We start from the raw sequence: 7,277 nt of genomic DNA, 5'->3' as shown, positions 1-7,277 counted from the left end.
AGCAAGGAAATTCTGTAATGGGTACGAGGCTCCTCACAAGCTCACAAGCTAACAAGGGGCCTCGCAAGGGAAGCCCTCCACTCGTGAGTTTATAACAAGGGATCACGATCTAAACAAGGGACTCTCTCGTTCCCGGGTTGCATGCCGGAACACAGCGAGTACCCCTCACTCATAAAGCTGTTCGTAGTTGTACATGTGTACATGCTCTGTGGTTTGCCATAGAGGGTACATGTGAATACATACATGTAGGCCTATACTGTAAATCTGGACCACAGGAGCGCACGGTTGTTTGCCATATTTTGGTGCATAAAGCCCATTCTTGTGAGAGAAAAACCTCAGAGACCACCCCAAACAAGGCTGACGTACGTATAGTACTTGAAAAACTTTAAAGCTTTATACAATTGTGATTGAACTAATGTATGTACATGTGCAGTTCATCATGGTTGTGCATATTCATTACTCGCTACCTGTTGACGTGTGATGGGGATGGTGGCAATGATGGCGGCTCGTGATCCTAGTCATGCTAGTAGTATACCTAAATGTACCATTTTCTAACATATCGGAACTGCCTTGAAAGACATTTTTGGGGCATGGAGCTGCCAAGTTGTTTTTCGATCACAGAACCTTTGCAAGGCGGTGGATGGCTTCATTCACAGACTTTCAACAGGTTCAATGGACAATGGTCTGTTTTCATCATGTTCATAGCTACCAAGTCCATGTAACTCTCCCACCTTTTAGTTTTGGATCGTTGTGGAAAATGTGGAAAGATAAGCTTTTTCTAATGGACATGACGGAAACAATGACAAGTTTATTGACAAACATTCTGACTGTTAATATTTACACCTTGTATCACCATTAATCGTCATCATTTTGCCATTATTCATAATGTTTATTACCATCATCAGTTCAAAGGTAACTTCTCATACAATATTATATTAATCATCTCAATCATGTCAGTGAACGTCAGCCTTTACAAAAAAGCAGAGAAGACTAAGTTTGGTCAGCCAAACGTTTTCTAATTTTCTTGTGTATGTTTTTACTGGAAAATACCTTGATAAATGAAGAATGTTTCAGATTCTTGGTTTCCATGGACCGTGGATTTTGTACCAAACCGTTGAAAATGGTAAGTCGTAAAACTCAAGATTGTACTAATTTTTTAACTTATACTCCCTCAAAGAATATTTAAAAAAAGATACACAGTCAATTTTATTTTTTTCATTATTTTCTTATGAAAATGGCTTATATAATGTAATCCTTGGTTATGCTCACTGTTAGGCCAAGTATTTTGCTTTGCATCCCTGCCTGCGTCCTTTCCTTGGGCCTTATTTCTTTTTTGAAAAAGTTTATTAAAACGGGGAAAGAAAAAACATGTTAGCATCACCACACTCCTTTTGGGGGTTGCCTCAATTTGTTTTAATGTTGAAATTTTTGAATAAGTCTTATTTTCATTGTGCTATGTATTCAGTTTTTCATACACACAAAGTAACACAGAATGAAAACTCAAGTTGTAGATTTAATTTGCAAACATTTTATACTTTTATTTTCAAACAAATTATGGTTTAAATATTTTTTTTCTGTGCTACATACATGTACAGCCCCTAAAATATTAAAAAAGACTAAACACTTTTTTTTTCACCGTGCTTGATGTCTCTCATTTTAACAATGGAAAATCCACAGTTTGATTTTGTAAAAGTAATGCCGGCCATCTTGAAAAAAAAAAAGCCCCTCCTGCCCCCTTTTTTCATAAATCCAGACACTGAGCATGTTTTTTTGGTTTTTACTCTAATTTGCAAGCCAGAATTTTTTTTTACCCCCTCCTCACTGGATCTTTTTAAATGTCTCCTTTGGGCTTCCTGCACAGCCTTCTGCATCTTTCGTCAAGAGCAGTTACACACTTTTTGTTCCAATAAACCTCATACTCCTGCTTGGGTATCAAAACGTACTTCTCCATGATATCCTTGACAAATGTCAATCTAGGAGGATCTAACGCATCCTTCCCCCTGACCCCCCTGCAGTTGGATCTCACCATCTCTGACTCAGTAAATAGTTCCCTTATCAAAATTAATGCACAATTAGGAATTGAGGATTGCTTGTTGAAGATTTACATGATTTTTTCTGGTGAAATTAATGACTCATCATTACCTGCCTGAATACCCTCAATGGTCGGTATAGTCTGGATTTGTTCGTAGTCTGAACTCATACTCTGGATACTAGTAGTGCCACTACTTTTTTCCTTCAGGAGGAGCTGAAGAAGCCTGTTGTTTTCCTCTAGCAACTTCCTGTTGCCAAGGGCCAGTTTTGTTACCTCCTCCACAGTCTTCAAGCAGGGGCATGACTTACAATCAAGCTACATGCAAGTAAAAAAACGTACAGGTCCTTGCAGGTTGGCAGGTTCCTGATGGTCTGTGGATTCCTGCGGGTCTGTGGGTTCCTGCTGGTCTGTGGTTCCGGGTGGTCTTGAGGTTCCTTGTGGTCTTGGGGTTCCACTTCCATGGGGATTTCCTCATCTAGACTTGGTGCACCTAGATTCCATACCTGCTCCAATAAAATATTACAGGACTAAAGCATGTCACTTTGAAATGCATGTAACTAACTTGCAGTGGAGCCCCAGCATTAAATTGTTTTCTGTAGTGTAGCATATCCCACCAGTTATTCCCACTTTGAATAATCACATTTTACAGGTTGATGAAGAATTGTGGCCTGTGAACATGATCTTTATTTGAACGATTCCGTCCAAATGGTAAGTGGGGTATTTCTCTGCTACAAGTGAAATCTGTAGATGGGAAAGCCACAATATATAATATTTAATATATTTTAAGTACACCTGTAGGTGATTTACATGTAAAAAGCAACTGTAGAGTATTGTTTTGTCTGTTTCCTACATCCACACGAGAAATTTACAAACAAGTATGTAGAAAACGAAATAATGTAAATAAATTGTACGTGTCCTTGCTCTTTAAAGTAAATTATTCAAACCAACCATATTTGTTATGCTGCAGAGTGGTTTCAATGGTCCCGCCCCTCTGCAAACAACTCTTGCAGCCTGTGTTGGAAAGGGAAAATGAGTAATTACAACTCGAGTGCAAATACTTAGTTTGAGAGTGACCCCCCCCAAAAAAAACCAAGTCAAACAGTGTGGAAAGAAACATGAAAACATTATTTTGTAAGATAGTTGCAAAGAGGCTTAATTTTGACTTCTGTGAATTGTTATTCATAAATTAAAATGACCTGCTTATATCATCTTACCTCTTTCTTCTTTGCCTTAGTTGCATTTTCTCCTGGACCACAACCTTTACAGCCTTTATTTTCTTTGCACGTGTAGTTTTCTGTGAAAAAGGGCGAGAGATATTCATTTCATTTTAAATAGAGTTCATTTTACATTTCAAAAAAAGAAAAAATAAGCCAAAATCAAATGAAGGCATTATTTTCATTGAAATTTGGGTATTGGGTGCATATCGTCATCTGCACCACAAACTGACACACATCTTCACTTTTGTGCCAGTTTGTGAAAAGCGTGATTGGAGCAGTTTTGGTTTCAAGAAGTGACACAAATGTGCGCGCGCACATACTGTACACTTGTGCAATTATCAAACAATCTAGTTTTCACAAAGAAGCACAAATGTGTGTTTTGTCAATATAGCATAAAAAAAGCTTAAAATGTCTAAAATGATTTTAGTTTACCCGTAAATGGGTGACTAAACTGAAATTTTTTTTTTTTCAACTCGTAACTGTGTAAATTAAAGAAAAACCTCAATATCTGAATACGCCAAATCACGGAGCACGTGACACAAGACATTTGTGCCTCTTCATGAAAACGAAAATATCACATTTCTATAAAATATGCGTTGAAGTGCCCACACATCCATAGACTTGTGTTATTTCGTGGTGTTGGTGACGATATGCTCAAAATTCATGAACAGATCAAAGCTTGGTAGAACTTATGAGTTGTTCCACTGGTTGGTCCTGGTTGGTTCGGGATGGGTCTGATTTGGTATTTGGTTCTAGTTGACTCGAAACCATATTTATCATGAAACTGCTCATTCACTATACTTACTTATTACATGTAATATACATTTCATGTAATCCAAAGTATATCTTCAGCACAAAAAGGGATACATATGTTAACTTTAACCAACAATATGATCAACAGCCTTCCATTATACTTCAAATCAGCCCAAACTCCATTTTTCCATGGGTAATCAACTTCATTGTTACCAAATGAAAAGTATGTTGACATTTTGTATTCAATTTCAATTTATTAGGTGTTCATATTTACTTATTAAAACCTACCGCAGTTTCCTTGCTCTTAACACTCCCACACTCTCCAAATCGTCATCATTCATATCCGTGTTTCTTCATCTGTTAAGCTGCAGCTTGCTTGGAGCTTTTTCATGAGTGTGTTCTTCATTGACTGAAGTGGTGGATCCAATGGGCCTGACTTTTGACCAACATTTTGAACAGCAATTCTGTCACCAAGCAAAGGGATGAATGTCTTTGAAGTGTTGAAGTGTTTGAAGGCCTTGGTGGCCTCAGAATTTTCTTGTTCTTGCCTCCCCCCAAATATCTCAGCTACAACACTAAACTGTAAACCATAAACATACGTATATAGTAGATTAGGCAATCAAATTTAAACAATTCACAAGAGTAGGCTACAGGTAGCCGTGGTGTTGCTTCCCATTTTACAAGGAAGGCAAGTTCAGCACTCAAACTCTGGTTTTTCACTAGGCCATACCTGGAATTTGAGCATCTTTTATCATTTTCACCATCATAACATGCATCTTCTTGGTTTTGACACACTTAGAAGGGCCTGCTTTGTCTTCCTCAGCACTTGATCCTCCGTTTGGGCTGTCGGTGTCCTCGCCCCACAGCCTGAGCCATTGGCTCATAGCTTCCATTGGATCAACATATTCAGTTACACACATTAGTTCAAACCCTCAAATCACTTAAACCCCGGACCAGGTTTTTTCTTTTCCGAGTACCCAGACCTATTCTAATGCCCTTCTTTCCTCTGACCGTCTGATTCTTGTCATCCCTGAGTCTTCTCAGAAGGCTGAGGACATGGCTTTTTCAATTGCTGCTCCATGCCTGTGCAACAATTCATCCCACCACATTACAAACCCAGACAGTGTATCATCATTCAAATCTTCTCTTCCACAGATCATAGGTGATTGTTTACAGGTATGTGCATGTACCAGCCATCACCCTTCAATTCAATATTTCTTTGCACTTTTTTTCCTAGTGATGGCTCAAAGGATATTTCAACACTGACCAGGGAACCAAAGAGAAAGTTGTTTAGAAAATTGAGACTATGCGATTCAAGCTTTAATCACTATGGCCATGGGTTGGATAGGTCACACCTTGGCATTTCAGCTTTGAAGCTTGCTTGGCAATCAGATTCAAATGGTACATTGGGAATTACTTTCCATTGAGTTGCTTGGTTTATATTAAGGTGTATAAGTTATATGAAGTTATGTCATTAACAAAGCTGTGAGTATGATTAAAAGTTAAATTTTTTCAAATGAGACTACGTTGTTGATGTATGTAAAATGAGAATGCATCTGATCCTTGGAATGGCCTAACATCAGGGTGTCAGTTGGGTTCCAAACCCAGGCTGACGGTGAAGATGTATTCCATGCTGCAATTGTATAACTTTGGGGTGTTACAAATTGGCCACTAAAGTGGCCTGATGGAAGCAGTAGCATGATGCCAAACACCATCCTACTCTGCTGATGCTTTGCCAAAGACATTAAGCTACATCCACTTGATGACCCACAGTATACAGTGTAAGCCATGTCAGATTCTGGGATTTCTAGGATGTGAGCAACATGGTGACTAATGATGCATGTACATGCAAAACCAGTTCAGATGTCTCATTATAAACCCAAGGAGCCTTCCTGCTACAGTGACCAATTTGGTGGGATTTCCAGGATGCTAGACACTGTCCTTATACTGTTGACAGGGATACGCCATGGACAGTTTGAATGGCCTTCATCAGTGATCCCCATGATGAGCAGACCTCTCACCAGAATGACCAAGTGGGTTGGATTTTCAGGATGTCAGGCATCATCTCTCAACCACAGATACTTTGCAGATGGCATCTACTCAAAAATATTTGTTTCAGCTCTGTAGCCAGGGTGACTGCGTTGCTCTCTTACGTGGCCTTGCTGCTAGGACAAAGTCTACTAACCATTAGGGATGCCTAATGCTCCTCTGCATCATCAAAAGTTGATTGAGCTACAACTGCTCCAGCTGCCCTGACACTTTGACATCACATGAGCTGATCAGTGAAGCACAATACCACACTCCATGGAACAACATTGTAGGGCTGTGAAACAGCATGGAGAACATCCAAACAATGGACCCTTTTCAGGGGTTAAAATGTTATTCAGAGGAGTGAAGGATGCTTTGGTAGAGAGCATTCAGTTAGCTATTTCTGAGTCACAGTTCAGCCTAAAATAACTTTAGCTGCATGAATTTGCTATCCTGAATGGAGTCCCCAGAGTTTATGGTCGAGAGCTGTTGAACAGTTAGTGTACAGTTAGTGTATAGTGTAAAAGCAGTCCAGTGCGAGGAAGGGGAAGGGCTGGAAAGCTCTGTACATTTCGCAGGGGGGGGCTTGCTTCTGCATGACACGATAACTTGCATTGAGTTTCAAAGCAGGAAATGTTTTCCGCGCTTGAAAGTACCCAAACAGTTTACAAACCAACAATTTGAATGTAAATTTTACCAGTGGTAAAAATGTTGTTACCTTTGTGTTTGGTATTGCCAGAGTAAGTTTTAAGGAAGAGAGACAGGAAATAGGGCCTGATTTCATGACTATTAACTGTGGAACTCTCCACTGACATTGTTAGCACCGCTAGAAATCATGCACTCTCTTCTGTCCGAATCAAATACTCAGTTGATGTATGCACTTATCAACCAAAATACTTACTGTTTGGCAATACATGCTTACTCTGTGATCTGTGTCAGAAGGTCAATTCCTTAAAACTGGTTGTGGTGATTACAGTTACATGGTTAAGACTTATTATTATGGATCTCCTTTGTCTTAAATAGATTTGCCGATTTTGAGAAGCTTTTAAGCAGGTAACAGTGTTGTAGCTCAGACCATCCACAAGACCAATCACAAAACCACACACAAGACCACGAGCAAAACCAGTCATTAGTAACAGGGTGAGCAACGAAAAAAGGAATACTTTTGTTCCAGTTCATCGGAATAGCTTGTGACTTGAATTTTGACTGAAAGTCTTGTGTGTTGATCCTTTGGGGTCTTAAAATGG

The 7,277-nt window shown here is 39.3% G+C and overlaps 1 long non-coding RNA gene across 2 annotated transcripts; it reads right to left on the bottom strand.

Moving 5' to 3' along the window:
- Nucleotides 1–1,532: 1,532 nt before the first annotated feature.
- LOC110990700 (uncharacterized) lies at nucleotides 1,533–6,707 on the bottom strand. 2 transcript variants are annotated; one of them, XR_015426056.1, is made up of 4 exons: nucleotides 4,291–6,707; nucleotides 3,247–3,326; nucleotides 2,981–3,043; nucleotides 1,533–2,535 (listed from the first exon to the last, which is right to left on the bottom strand). It is a non-coding gene; the product is annotated as an uncharacterized LOC110990700 (long non-coding RNA). The 2 variants fall into 2 exon arrangements; XR_002599914.2 differs by lacking the exon at nucleotides 4,291–6,707 and having other exon boundaries at nucleotides 3,247–3,879.
- Nucleotides 6,708–7,277: the final 570 nt, after the last annotated feature.

The sequence above is a fragment of the Acanthaster planci genome, linkage group LG07, assembly GCF_054643075.1.
Source record: "Acanthaster planci isolate LZ-2023a linkage group LG07, COTS_SCS, whole genome shotgun sequence".
Lineage (NCBI taxonomy): Eukaryota > Metazoa > Echinodermata > Asteroidea > Valvatida > Acanthasteridae > Acanthaster > Acanthaster planci.
The sequence above is the reverse complement of the archived record's forward strand: the minus strand, read 5'-3'. Positions and strand labels throughout refer to the sequence as shown.